General features: G+C 54.6%; 1 protein-coding gene across 3 annotated transcripts in view; it reads right to left on the bottom strand.

Moving 5' to 3' along the window:
* MRAS (muscle RAS oncogene homolog) overlaps positions 1-14,037 on the bottom strand; it is a 57,776-nt gene extending 43,739 nt beyond the window's left edge. The window contains exon 1 of one of the 3 annotated variants that reach the window (XM_027091567.1): positions 13,575-14,037. The gene's annotated coding sequence lies outside the window, so the exon portion shown is untranslated. The other 2 variants (XM_027091565.1, XM_027091566.1) reach the window with 2 other exon arrangements.
* Positions 14,038-15,054: the final 1,017 nt, after the last annotated feature.

Below are 15,054 nucleotides of genomic sequence, written 5' to 3'. Positions count from 1 at the left end.
CTTCTCAGTCCTGGGGTCCATTCCGATTTCCCTAGGGCCGGGCAGTCCCCCCTGCAGTTGAGGAGGAGCTTCCCAGCCTCAGGCCGGCATCTGCATGCCCATCAGGAAAGTCACCCTGGCCATCACCCCAATGCGGAGGGTCATCTTCTGGACACTCTGGGGCTCCCCAAAGTGAGGCTCTCAGACTCCCCAAAGGCTGGCAGCCAGCTCCGCATCCTGATTCAGCTGCTCCCTCGGCCCATGCCTGGAGGAGGGGCTCCTGCAAGCCCCCCACACCCCGGGCTGCTCAGGCTCAACCCCGCACACGGGACCCCCGCCAGCCCGCCCTGCCCCTCTCTCCTCGGCCTCCCCCGCCAGCTCCAACATCCCTTTACCTCAAATCCCAGGCCAAGACCTCGTGGCACATCTCCCTCCGTGGCTGGCTCTGCCCTCTGCCTGGGCCCCCCTCACTGGCGCCGCCCTCCCGCCACTCCAGCGCGGCCACCCCTCAACTGAGCCCGGGCGCAGTGCTCCTCCTGGGAACTGCCCCGGTGCCTGAAGCTCTCCCCACGGGCCCTCCCTGAGCTGCCCGGCATCACGTCCCGGCGCCCAGAGCCTCTCTCCCACTGATTCCTAGTACGGCGTCCTTGGGGGCAGGGGCGGTGCCCAATTCGTAGGGCCTCACGGAGTCTGCCAGGGAATGCTGTCTGCCCGCACTGCCTCTTCACTCTCCCCGGCCTGTGAAAACACTCCCTCTAGGAGGCACGGCCGCCCTGCGCCCCAGGCTCCCGAAGCCACCCCTTCGTTCCCGGCCTCTCCTGCTCCCCAGGCCTCCTTCCACTGAGCCGCCTTGCCTGCGTCTACGAAGTGCCGCCAGGTGGCAGGTGGCAGCCAGAGTGCTTTGCAGCCGCTATTCCGCTGATTCATCACAGCCACCTCGTGGAGAAGGCTCTGTTTAGCCCCTGAGGTCCCCGAGATTCCATGGTTGTCCATGCCACGCATCGCCGCCTGCAAGTGACCACGAGCTCCCGGCTCAGCCACATGGCCACGCTGCCTCTTCTCCCTTCAAAGCTAGGAGCTGGGAGTTGTTTTACTGTCACATTTCCCCGCGGGGGTGGGGCTGGGGGCTACAGGCTGGGCTTCATTTTCCTTATCTCGGGGTCACCCTGGAGCCCTGGCATAGCTTTCCGCACAGAAACGCTTCCGGCGTCTGCCGTCTGCATTCCCCAAATGCAGGGGTGACCCTGGGAGTTGGCTGGGATTCTGCTTGGGTGGCGGGTAGGCTGAAGTGCTGTGAGCCACACAGAGAAGTGGGGTGGTGGCCCTCACAAGGGAGATACCATGTGAGCACCAGCCCAGAGGAGGAGTGGGTGACCGTAAGGGGGTCCTTCCCTGTCAGCCACACTCCCAAGCACCGAGCCCCCTGTAGCTCCCAGGGCCCAGCTCCCTGACCATCCCTGCCTTCGGGCTGGGGATGCCACACCCCGTCCCCAGAACTCCCTGATGGCATCAAGGCAGAGGTTCTCATACTGTCTTTCTCCCGAGCGGAGGCAACCGGAGCACAGCTTCACAGGCTGTCCCTCAGCGCTGCCCCAGCCCAGAGCTGCTGCCTCGTGGAACCTATGGCTTCACACCAGCGCAGCAGGTAAGCGGCCCAGGAGAAGGGCAGGGGTGGTGACAGACAGCAAAGGGAAGGCCTGGATGCCGGGGGCAGGCCTCCCTTTGTGTCAGCAACCCCCTGCCTATGAGATGGATGCTTCTCACCAGGGCTGAATGGTTAAACTCCAGCCCCCCGCATCCTACCTGACCCACTACCTCAACTGCTTCACCCTACAATAGCAGAAAGAGGGACTCAGGAGACAAATGGACACCCCAAACTCATGTGTAGGCAGAGGCCAGGTCGATAAATGAGAGAAGGGGACAGGGACTGGCAATAGGGAGCAGTGGGGCCTGTGGTAAACAGGAGGCCACTGGTACCTTCCACCACCTGACCGCCATGACAGAAGCATATCTGCAACGGGGCTTCCAGACAGTCAAAATTTTTAAAGGGTAGCCAGAAATCTGAATTTTTATGTGAAAATGATTTTTTACATGTTGGCTACCAATTAAAAAGTTTTACACATTATATAAGCCAAATAAATCACCTCCCTGGGGTGGGGGGCGGGCAGCCCATAAGGGCACCTGCTGCTACCCTGCCACCTCGAGCATGCCAGCATTGAGTGGTGTGGCCACTCCGAGGCAGACGACCCTTGGCACTGCCTTGGCCTGGCCTAGCTTCGGCCGCAAAGAGGTGTGAGGTTAAAGGAAGTGGCAGTGACACTGCGGAGCAGCTGCAGGGCTTACTCAGCCTGGAAACTTTCCGGTCTAGCCGTCTTTAGCTGGGGGAGAGCACACAGCCACCCCAGGAGCACGGCAGAGCCCTCGGAGGAAGAGGGCAGAAAGGCACGTTCAAAAATGACCACTGCTTTGATTTGTTTCCATCGTTTGTATTCAAAAGGTTAAACATCATAAATGAAAAATGTGAAAAATTTTATGTTCGACCCACAATGAGAAAGAAACAGGATCTAGGCCCTTCCCTGAGGTGAGGAGAGGTGACCCAATCCCCATTTGAAACGAGTAAGCAGACTGCAGAGAGAAGGGCTGGGGCAAAACAAAAGGGAAACTTCCTGAACACGAGGCGCAATGAGCGGCCGGGGAGGTGTGGGGTTTTCCTCAGCAAAGGGAAAGTCCAGGGAAGTAGGACCAGGGTGGGAGGGTCCAGCCGCCTTGTTGTGGAGGCTTGAACCAGGCTGGAGGTGGGGAGGGATGTCTTCTCAGGGACCCTGCCAAACTCCGGAAGGGGAGGAGGCCACTATTCACATCTCTCTCCCCAAACCCTATAGAGTGGCTACATCTTTCCTGCCCTCCTACCCAGCCTGGCCAGGCCAGACAGCGAGTCCTGGATGCAGAGGGGGCAAAGGGCAGAGTGGGCAGACCTACTCCGTTCCCAAGGGGCAGGAGACATCTAGAAGCCGCCATTGGCCAGGGGACCGGCCGCCCACCTCTCTTTTTTCTATATACAGCACTTTTATAAGAAGTCATGAATCAAAGCATTTGCCCCTCTGCTGGGAATGTGACGTCAGGCAAATCACTCAACCCGGGTGTGCACCTCCGTTTCCTCATCTGTTATCTACGTCCTCACCTCACAGCGTTTTTCTGTGGACAGAATGAGCCAATACCCGCAAGTGCTTAGAACAGTGCCTGGCACAGACAGTGTTACTATTACTGTCATCATCATCGTCATCCTCATAAGTATGTTGTGGGAACTCTCTCCAACATCCCCTCCACCAAACTGCACAGAAGGGTTCCTGGGGCCACATAAGGCTGCTTTCCAGGCTGCCCCAGAGCACTCAGGACCGGGGCAGGAGGGGAAGGAAGCGGCTGCTTTTGAATCACCACCTTCAGCCCGAGAGGCGCACAGCGCAGCCTCCTCTACAGGGAGACCTCAGCCACCCAGCGGGATGAAGGATCACTGCTCCTGCCGCTGGGCCACCCCAGGGTTCAGCAAGGAAGCACATTCTATTCCGGGACGATCTGAGGAATGATCACCACCCACAGTCCGTGCTGGCTTGTTTCGGGGGTGCAGAGAAAGGAGAAACTGTGGAGCTCCATGCTATCGGGCGGGGGGCGGGGGCGGGCGGGGGACGAGCCCAAGTAGGGTAAAGCTGGAGGCAGAGCAGATGTCAGGAGCGTGGAAATGAATCCAACGGACCCAGTTTTGAATCCTGGTTGTGCCACTTACTAGCTGTGTGACCTCGGACAAATTACGTATAAACCTCTCCGTGCAAAACTATCCTTGGTGAATGGGTAGCAGCAATCAGCTGGAGGTGGAATCAGACCCAGTGCTGTGGCCAGGGCCGATCATTAGAATGCCTGTTTATCATGTCCTGACCACATGCCACACTTCCCTGACCAGCACCTCAGACTAGGTGAGGTCACTGCTCTAGTTCCCTAGACACCCAGCTGTCTGTCTTGACAGCACTTTGCATGCTGCACTCAGTTGCCTAATTGTTTATGATGTAATGTGTCTTCCCCACCAGACTGTCAGCTCCAGGAGGCCAGGGCCCATCCTCCGTTTTATTTTCCGCTGTATCTCTGGAGCCCAGCGCATGCCTGACACCAAGAAGATGCTCAATAAATATCTTGATCTGCATCAGCTCTAATCCTCACAGCTACTCTGAACACTGTCCTAACACAAAGGAAAAAAGATTAACACTTGAGTTTGCTCTGGTCATTGGGAAAGCCCGACTTAAGACTCTGACCTGGCTTGGAACAGTGACAGTAACCACCCCACAGCTCCTGCTGTGGTTCCTGCAGAAGGTCACGGTGTGGGTCTGGGGTGCATGCCTCTTGCTCAGACAAGCTCTTTATTGGCTCTTTTCAGGAGTAAAAGGGTAGGCTCCCAGCCTTGTCTCCATGTCTTTACTCCTCTATAGTCAAAAGTAATGGAAATTGGGAGTTTTCAGAAGTTCTGGGGGAAAGTGCCCAGAAAAATTGGTCCCTGGAAAATGGCAGTCAACTAGGCTTGAGGAGACAGAGAGCCTGGGAGAAAGTCTCCAAGGGTGTGAGCAGGCAAGGGAAGGGTGTCTGACGCTCAGTTTTAACTTCTGCCCCGTTCTAAGCTAGGGGCAGCCCCCTTTCTCAGAGGCCCTTGGTGAGAGCCTGTTACGTACAATAGCCGTGGCTCAGCGGGGCTTAGGGAATGAGGAAGCCACGCCTATGGTACCCACGCAAAGTGTGGCAGCTGACCCCGGAGCTCAGATGGCCTGCTGGCATGGTCCCCACCCTGCAATCCCCAGAAACACTGCAGATGGGGACAGTTTCCATCAATGACTGCGTAATCTTCAAAGAAAAATAAATGATACACTCAGAAAACCTGCACAGGGAGAAACTCTTTGGGGAAGAATGAAGATCTATTGGGGCGAGCACCTCTCCATTTCCACATATGTGGGATGAGGGCCTGGCCCCGCATGACCGGGCTAGAGGAGAAAGGGAGGTGGGGATGCCTGAGACATGTGTCACAGCAGCACTGTCCCTATTACAGACACCGCTAAGGAGGCCCACGGCAGATGGGGACTTGCCCAAGGTCACACAGAGGACAGGTAGGGGGGCAGAGACTCAGCAGGGGGGCCCTCTGGCCTGCAGCCCGGGCCCCTTCCCACTCTCCTGTGGGTCTTCTGAGGAAGGGAGGGAGGGCTGAGGTTCCGAGGCCCCTCTGGCTGCCAATCTGGTGGTGCCAGACCCTGCTTGGGGCCCTCTCCTTCCTCCTTCCACACAGAGGCTCTCCCAGCCTCCACCCAGCTTTCCTATCCACACACACCAGCCCTAAGGAGAAAACAGCCCCTGTTGAGTGCTTTATTAGAATGGTTATTGGGTGGAAGTGCTAAGTGACCTGCTCCCACTCCCCTTTTCCATCCCTCCAGCCATCCCCAGTTTGAGCCCAGAAGTAAAACAAAGGCTTTGTTTCTTTATTTTGATTTCCTGCTTAAAATCTCAAACATGCAGGAAACACCCACCCAGCCCCAGATAAGTGGACTGGGGCCACTGCGGGCAGGCAGGGCCGGGGGTCACTGAGTGGGGTGGCCCGGAAGGCTCTGATGCCAGCTGACCTTCGCTCCCGGGAGCGCCAGCAGGCCACCGGGGCCTGACTTCCTTTCCGGGAAGAGAATGGGTGTGCGGAGCATACAGGGAATGGTAGGCCTTTTTGACTCTGTCGCCCGGGGAATCTCAACCTGAGTTTTTTAATGATACGGCGACCACCGAGAAGACACATCTCCTACAAGTTAGTATTTAATATATGCCCCCGAGGATTTGGGACCGTGGCTCCACCCTTTTCCATCATCTCCAGTTACAATAAAGCAGGCATTGAAAGAAGACCATGATCGATGCTATTTTTGGGCTGCTGAGCCTCCTTGTGAGAGAATGGTACTCGCCAAGAAAGATGCATTTGCCTCCGCCTCTTCCTGGGGACCTCCATTCCCAGTGGATTTAAAATATAAAGGGGTGAATTGGGCGGTCATCTAAAAGGGGGAATTTTCAAGAAGGTGTGTTAAAGTTCTAAAGGCTAAAAAGAAGAAGAAGAAAAAAAACTGGAACTGAGTTAAAATGAATTTTGCTCTTCAAGTGAATATATAATATGCTTTGGGGAGGCAAGAACCTGTCCCCAGACCCCCCTAAAAATAGCCCTAAGCGGAGAGTGGGCCTCCCCAACTCCAGCGCATCTTCAGCAATCTCCACACAGCACCACATGCCTACAAATATTTGTACTTTGAATCTGGGTAGTTAGGATACTAGGGACGGCCTAACACACAGTAGGTATAGCAGATTCTTTTTAAACCAAAGCTTTTCTTTAAAAAGTAGGCCGTCAACATAACATGTATATGTATTTTTGCATAAACCAATAGGAATTGACTTTAGAATATGCTTAGTTGCCTTCATTGGTACAGTCTCTGACCGCTTCTACTGCAAGACAAACGCCAACAAAGCAGGCCCTTCTGAGGTCTTTGGGGTCCCAGCCTTTGCTGGCTTTTGCAGCATCTCCATGGAGTCAGGGGAAAGGACGCAGGCAGTGTTATCCTTTGTCGGCAACTAGGGAATGGAAAACATTTCAACTCATTCTCACCACTTAGTAAAGAAAACTCGGGGACCGCCTCAGATCTCCGTGTTCTATTACGAAACTCGTTCACACCTCTGTCCCCAGTTTGAACTCCTTGACTCCTTGAAAATGGAATCTGCCTGGGTATGCAAGGCTTTTCCAGAAGGTTTTTCATCTTTTCTGCGCAGCTTTAGAAGTGGTGCTTTGCTATCTGTCCTAAGTCAAGCCCAAGCTACCTGCAAATGGGCCACGTCAGGCTCCAGCCCGGGAGTGGAGTCAGGCGGGGGCGGGGTGGGTAGCAGGAGGCTGCAAACAGTTGGGGGAGAAGCCTTCTCCTGTCTCCTGTCATCAAGGAGAGCTTCCCCCTCTGCAGCTGGAGAGCTTGGCAGAGGGGAGGACCTGGGACCACACACCTGGGACACCATCTTTCTGTGAGAGCCGAGGAAAGGGAGGGCTGGCAAGGCCATGTTAGGGGTTACAAAGGTACTACATTGCACTCTGGTCTTCCTTCCTATAAAGCAGTCCTGCACTTGAGACCAGAAATGTATTTTGCTCAAGATTGTTGACGATGAGCGGCTTCACAAATCGGTGTCATCTAATGACAAAAAGAAAATCATGGGGTTTTCTTCTCTCTTTTCCAAATATATACATTTACCATTTAAATTACAGTTCGCTTTGGGCAGCTCTGACTAAATGATGCTCCACAGCCTGGCCTGAAGCCGCAGTGGTCAAGGCAAGTATGTACTCGGATAGAGGAACTTTTTGAAAAAGGTTCAATCCCGAGATGCACACTCAGTCCTCCCCGGGGTGAGTTCAGGCAGCAAAAGGATCTATCGACAACCTTGATGGAGACCCAGGTGGCATTTTCAGTGAACTCGCTGGGGACGTGGAGGTGAAAGAGCCAAGACATGGAAACTTGGGGGCAAGGCTCTAAAAGCCAGCCGGAGGCTGAGGGCAGGCCCAGCCAGCCAGGCCTCCTGACCAAGGATGCGCTGAAGCCCTGACAAAGGGATCAGGTGCCGACAAAACGGTCGCATCTGCTCATTTGGGGTAATGGGTACATGGTGCTTGTTATATATTATCCTTCATCTTTTTATATTTTTGAAAATTAAAAAATATACCAAGTGCACAAATGATGGAGGGGTTCCTGGTTGCCAGTGAGATTAATGAGAGTCGGGGAAAACCACTTCCATCTAGGCTCCCTCTACCTTTCTTGCCAACCAGCCACGCCTGCACCTCCGTGGCTTCTGCTGCTTCACAGCGTCGCTGTGCATGAACTGCTCTGTCCCCTCTCCTCACGAGGCCTTCGCTCCACTGCAGCACTGATTATATATGGCCAGAACCCTGTGGGCCATGTCCCATGAGCACCAGGAGAGAAGGGGCGTGTCATCAAATGACCAAAGTCATCAGTCCTGGGAGCAGCACCGAGTAACAGACGGAGCATGTGCTCCAGGACCAGAGAGACCTTGGTGAGACTCCTTCCAGGCTCTGCTCCTCTCAGGCCATGGCCGTGGGGATGCCTACTTAACCACCCTGAGCCCCCATTTCCACATCTGTAAGAGGCTAACAGCAAAACTGTTGTGAGGCTTAGAGATGGCCAATGCAGAGCATCTACCCCAGCCCAGCCCACAAGTCTTCACTGAAGGAAGGGAAGGAAGAGACGGGAGGGAGGGAGCGGAGAGAGGGTAGACCTCCAGAGAGGCTGTCTTTAAGCCATGCCACCTGAGGAGCAGTTGGAGAAAGCACAGGCTGCTTGTGCTGGAGGAAAGCACGATTGTCAAGGTTCACGTGGCACAGATCCAGCAGGACGGGTTAAAGGGAGAAAGAAAAGAACTCTGCCAGGATAAGTGAATCCCCAAATGGGGTAAACTGATTTAAGGGGCGTCAAGCACCCTGCCTCTGAAAGCGTCCAGCTAAGACCCGCCCCTCACAGGCTGCACCAGAGGGACCCCCTGTTGAAAGTTTCCCAGCCTCTACTCAAGGGGTCACTTTCCCATTTGGGCTGTATCTGTCTACTACTGAACTATTACTGGTTTAATCTTTACCTTAAAATCGCCATACTTTTTAACTTAAAATTCTTACTCAGGCTTAATCTGAGTAAAATAGCCAGTAAAAAAAAAAAAGGGTTTGATGTCATACCTGTATTTTTATAGTACACAGAAGTGTGTGTATATATACATATATATATAACTATTAAAATGTGTCCCACCTGAAACCATCTCCCTCATCACTATGAGAAATGTGCTCTCCTGGGTCTGAATTGAGACTGAATATTCTCCAGGGGCCCCTTCTGGGTCCATGATTCTGTTATCTGAAGGCTGCTTGAATACTGATAATGCTCTTAATTCTTACGGCCCTTTCTGGTCTCCCAAGCATGTTCTCATCTGTGTGTTTCATCTAATCCCCATGACAACCCTGAGGGCGGGGCAGAGAAGTCGCAGACAAAGCCTGGGCCCCTGCAGCACAGGACTCTCCCAAGGCCCTGTCAACGGTCGCAGAGGACCTGAATCACAGCACTGAACTCTCCATACCCCCTCCCTCCTTCTACTGCCACACACTGCACAGCCAAATCCCTTCCTGGTACCGTCCAAACTCTCATTAGCAACACAACCCAGATCCAAATCACGATGTTTTATCCATTTAGGTGGCCAGATGCCAGGCTCCGTAGGTGAAAATATGCCTCTCTGAGACCCAGAATGTCATTTCACAACCAATGATGACCCACACTGTCATTTGGCCATCCGGCCATCAACAGGTTCCACCGAGTAAAGCTATCAAAGATACTAAAAGAGGGCTTCCCTGGTGGCGCAGTGGTTAAGAATCCACCTGCCAATGCAGGGGACACGGGTTCAAGCCCTGGTCCGGGAAGATCCCACATGCTGCGGAGCAACTAAGCCCGTGTGCCACAACTACTGAGCCTGCGCTCTAGAGCCCATGAGCCACGAGTACTGAAGCCCACACGCCTAGAGCCCATGCTCCGCAACAAGAGAAGCCACCAGAATGAGAAGTCCGCGCACCGCAACAAAGTGTAGCCCCCGCTCGCCACAACTAGAGAAAGCCCGTGCACAGCAGTGAAGACCCAACGCAGCCAAAAATAAATACATATAATTAATTTTAAAAATACTAAAGGACAATGATAGCGACATTAAAAAGCTAAATACACACTGCTACTTCATGACCCCTACAAGGGGGATGGCTGCAGAAAGCTGCCATGGATCATACCAATGGGCTACAGGCCCTTGGCTCAGTGGTGGAGCTCAGTGGAAGGCCGGGGGAATCTCAGAACAGGCGGGACCAGCCTCATTATGCGCAGCAGGAACGCTACCTAGAAGACTGGAGATGGGCACCAAGGGATGCATGGCAGACACCAGGGAGTGCAGTGTGGCTGTCACCTCGGCCTCAACAACGTCCTCTGCTGCCTGAAGCAGGAGGTGGCGGCACTGCCCCCTCAGTCAGAGTTCCACAAGACAGACCCACTAGCTGATTGCATGGATTTCTACCCACAAGCTGAGAACTGACACCCGTCCCGCTCTACTTCCACTCTTGACACCGGCTCTACCATGACAGCCTGCTGGCCTGGCTGGGAGGGCAGAGCCCCAGGGCAGGTCCTCAGTGAAGAGCAGTGAAGCAAGGGATCTACCCTGGGATCCAGGGCTCATTTTCAGAGATCCACACATCTCCCAAACTGAATGCCCAACTTCATACATCCAAGGAATTTTCTTTGGGCTTCTCACTGGCATGTTAAAGAGGCAGTGGCCCAAGAAGGTAAAAATCATTGCTCTGAACGCTCAGCCCTCTTGGCTGCCTGTCCCGTGCAAAAACTTGCTGGAAGTGGCACTAATATCCCATCCCTGTGGCCAGAGACTTCACAAAAGCTGAGAACATCTTTGGGAGATCTAAGCTCTCCTTAATCCACTATGACTTGGGTTACGTTATTTGCAGCCAAAAGCACCCGCACTGATCCGGTACCACAGGGCCCAGTGGCATCACCCAAGACGGTGAGGGGTGGCAAGGCCTCAGAGTCCAGCAACAAAATTCCTCTCAAAGCTCGACCTCTCCGCTCAGCCTCTAGACCATGCATAGCTGCCAGATTACCCGGGCACAGGGAGCTCACCCAGTTCCTTCCTTTTCCCCATCCCCAGACAAAGGTAACTTTACCTCCTAGCCAGCCAGATACCTGCCCCCGGCCAGGTAAGTACAGAGCCTCTGGAACTCAATGCACACTCTTTGGACCCTTGAGAACATCCCAGCTTTGCACAAGAACGTGTTCCCAATTCGTTCACATGTGTATGGTTTGTGCAAACTACGTGAAGCTCATGAGCAGGTATGTTTTCAATCGCTTGCAGGGAGGCACGCTCCATATGGGGGGGACTTCATTGGTAGACAATGATGACACCAGATGTGAAACATAAAATGGAGGCCACATTTCCCCAAGAAGTCACTTGATGCAGCAGGCTGGTCACCATGTGAATCAGGCTGATGTTAGGACCAGGCACCCGAGGAGCTAGTTCAGTCCATCAGAGCCCAGAAGTCCTCCCTGGTGCCAGGTGATCACTCAAGCTCAGGAACCAACCCCAGGGATAATGGACTTGCCTCTCTATAAGCAGCTCAGATCAACTGAAAGTGTGAAATACCTGTGGTTAGAGCTAATAAAAGTTATACCTGTCACAAAGATATCTTAGGTAGGTGAAAACATAAGTAGTGGCAAATACAAACAGAGCTGGCAGCCCTGGAAGACTGTCACTGCCCCACCAGGGTTCAGCAGAGGGCCACACTGCCCCCCCATAAGGAAATGTTGAGGCGGGGGGCAGCTTCTATCAGAGCACCCGGCTTACGCAACCTCCACCCGCACCCCCAAAGAGGCTGGCAGACTCTGCGCCTCGAAAACCCCAGAGCATTAAAGCTCCAACCTTCCTGACCTAGCAGAGAAAGGACGAACTACACCTTAAACCACAGACAGAAAAGCTAATTGGCTGGGAGTGAGAACAGACTGGGGGTCAAAACCATGAATGTTTTCATGGAACATTTTCAGCCCCAGTCAGCAGGGACATGCGATTTACAGGAAATTAGGAGACTTACAAAAATGTTAGCCAGCTCAAGTTTCTTTCCTGGGAAGAAAAGTAGGAGAAAGTCTAAGAACTGTTTTGGTGAAAGTGCTTTGTTCACTGCAAAGCCCCTGACACGTGTCAGTTATTAATACCAGCAGCTCGCCACCCCACACTTCACCCAACCAGTGAAAGGCAATACAGCCAAAGCCTAACACAAGCTGCACCTGGAGCCTTCAGGCCAGGTCAGCCAGACCCTCACAAGAGGGGCCTGAGGGGCTGCGGGGTCTACGTCATGGACCCTAGATATGATCTTGCGCAAGGTACTCTTTCTAGCCCCTGTTCCCCATTGCACATGGGGGTCATAATAAAGCCCTTCTGCAGGAGTCTTGTCAAATGATGAGCAAGCTTATCCACGTCAAGTGCCTGGTCTGTGTCAGCCCTGCTGGCAGCTGTTATTACAGCGGAGCTTCAGGGCTTTTAGTCAGATTTCCTTATCATTCCTGCTGCCGGGGAGGTCACTCTTTTGAGGCCACAATTTTGAGCCTTGTCAGTCACCCTCTCTGGTCAGGTCCAGGATAGAGTGTGAGTCCTAAGGGGCAAGAACCATTCAAGCCCAGGGAGGGTTGCTCGGAGTAGGCGCTGGTGGGAGGAGGAGGGGCAATCCCAGAGCTCCGGGGATCAAGGCCGGGATGAAGTGGCCCTTCTCCACCTCTCCAGCCTCGGCTCCGGCCCTGGACAGCACAGACCTCAGTTCCAGCCACAAAGTCTAATTGGTGTCCAGTGCCCACGCTCCCGCCAGGCATCACCTCCCCTCCCCTAGGAGGCCTTCCCTGCCCTTCCACGCTGTCTGCTCCCACAGCCCCCGTGCTTCCCTCATCCCAGTACCGACCACGCTGGGCTGTCGCTCAGTTTGCACCCCTACCTTCCTCGCGGCGCGGTAACTGGCACTGTGCCCTACATTCGGTGGGCGCCCCTGCAGCTCCCGTCAATGAATGAGCCGGGCCCTGGTTGTGACCAGAGACCCAGGCCCCCGGCGCAGCAAAGGTTTATGAAGCAGCCTGCTTTTCATCTTTCAGATGAATCTGACAACTCCCTCGGCCGATCCCTGCCCTCGTTAACGCCATTTTAAAAGGGGAAAGATCCCCCAACTCCGCCTCCATCCACCCGAGTCCCGCCGCCCACCTCCCCGCGCGTTCTCGCCAGGGCAGACAAGGAACCCAAGGGCGGTTACCATGAAAGGGGCTTTCTGTGCGGTGGGCAGGCCCTTCTCACTGGGGTCTCGATCGTCTCCGAATTCTCGATCGCACACCGTCACGCTGGAGCCTGCCGTGGGGGCAAAAGGCCACTCTCCGCCAGCCCCTGAGCGTAGTCCGCCTGTGGCGAGCGCGGCCGGGGCCGGGGCGGCCACACCTCCCCCCCGGAACAAAGCGCCCGGCCGGGTGCCCTCCCTTCCCAGCCTGCCCCGACCGCTCACCGCGCGCTCCAGCCCGGCTCGGCTCCGGCCTCAGGCCGCCTCCTCCATGCCCGCACCGGCGAGAAGGGAGCGCCGCGCCCGCCGGGCCCCTCGGCAGCCGGACTGACGGCTCCCGGCCCGCGGCCTCACGGCCGCTCTGGCCCGTCCCCGCCCCGGCGCCTCCTTAAAGCGACCGCGCAGCCCGCGCGCGCCCTGGTCGCCCGGCGCGCCGCGCATTCCTTATAATGCAACAGCGGCTGCTAAAAATAGAGCGCCGCCGCCGTGGGCGCAGTGGGGGCCGGGCCCGGCGCCGCGACCCTGACACCCCGTGGGCCCCAGATTCCCAGGACGCGCGGCCCGATGCTCAGGCCATCCGCGCCGAGCGCCCCGGACCCGGCAGGGCGAGCGGACCCGGCCACGGAACCCCGCCGCCGCCTCCCCCGTGGCCCCGCGCACTTACCCAGATCCTACCCTCTGCGCAGCGGAGCTGGCTTTAAAGTGGACGGCGAATGGGAATTCGCCCGGGCCTCTTTAAGAGCCTCTGCACTCAAGCCTTTAAATCTCCGCTCCCGCCCGGCCAACTTCTGAGCCTGCAGACGCCTCCCCCGACCTAGGCGATCCCAGCCCGCCACCTTAACCGCGTTCCCTTCGAATCCCGGGCCGTGTTTCTTCCTAGATCCAGTCCCCAGCGTTGCTTCCCCCAGGCCCTCTCGGTGCCAGGTTCCTGGGCCTAAAGTTCGTTCAGATGGAGGCGACGGACGGGGACGGGCGACACTCGCGATCCATTTCATTGTTTCAGTTCCTCTAACTCCTCTCCATCGGCGTCATTTTTTCCTTATTTTAAAAATTGAGATGTAATTCACATACCATAAAATTCCAGCTTTTAAAGTGGACAATTCAGTGGTTTTTAGTATAGTCACAAAGTGGCAGCCACCACTATTACCTAATTCCAGATCATTTTCATAACACCCCCCCCCCCCTCAAACAAACAAACAAAAACCGCCGAACCCATTTGCAGTCACTCCCCATTCCCTGCGCCTTCCCCAGCCCCTGGAAACCACTAATCCACTTTCTGTCTCTATGGATTTGCCTACTCAGGACATTTCATGAAAGTGGAATCATACATGTGGTCTTTTGTGACCCAGCTTCCTTCACTTCGCAGGATGTTTTCAAGGTTCATCCACGTTGCAGCATGTAGAAATACATAACTCCTTGTCGTGACTGAATAGCATTCCATTGCGTGGATACACCACATTTTGTTTATCTTTCATCAGCTGATGGACAGATTGTACTTTTGGGCTATTATGAATAAAGCTGCTATGAACATTAGTGTACAAGTCTTTGTATGAACATTTCATTCCTTTTGGGTATATATCAATACCTAGGAGTAGACTTGTGGGTCATATGCTAGCTATGCTTAACATTTTGAGGAACCCCCGAACTGTTTTCCAAAGCAGCTGTGCTATTTTATATTCTAACCAACAATGTATGAGAATTCCATGTGTCCACATCCTCACCAATACTTGTTATCATCTCTCTCTCTTTTTTTTTTTTTTCCGGTACGCGGGCCTCTCACTGTTGTGGCCTCTCCCGCTGCGGAGCACAGGTTCCGGATGCGCAGGCTCAGCGGCCATGGCTCACGGGCCCAGCCGCTCCGCAGCATGTGGGATCTTCCCGGACCGGGGCAGGAACCCGTGTCCCCCGCACCGGCAGGCGGACTGTCAACCACTGCGCCACCAGGGAAGCCCTATCATCTCTATTTGATTACAGCCATTGTGTGTGTGGGGGGGCATATCTCACTGTAGTTTAGATTATCAGTGTCATTTTTGAGGATGTTCATTTTGTAGACGGACCTTGATGATGACTTGGAACCAGCTTTACACATCTGGGGAACTCATTCCCTTATCATTTTGAGAGCTTCACCCACCACCCCAGGTCTC

The sequence above is a fragment of the Aethalodelphis obliquidens genome, unplaced genomic scaffold (assembly GCF_003676395.1).
Source record: "Aethalodelphis obliquidens isolate GAN/ISIS:26980383/991018 unplaced genomic scaffold, ASM367639v1 scaffold72, whole genome shotgun sequence".
NCBI classification, from domain to species: Eukaryota; Metazoa; Chordata; class Mammalia; order Artiodactyla; family Delphinidae; genus Aethalodelphis; species Aethalodelphis obliquidens.
Note: the sequence above shows the minus strand (reverse complement) of the source record. Positions and strands in the feature narration are given on the sequence as shown.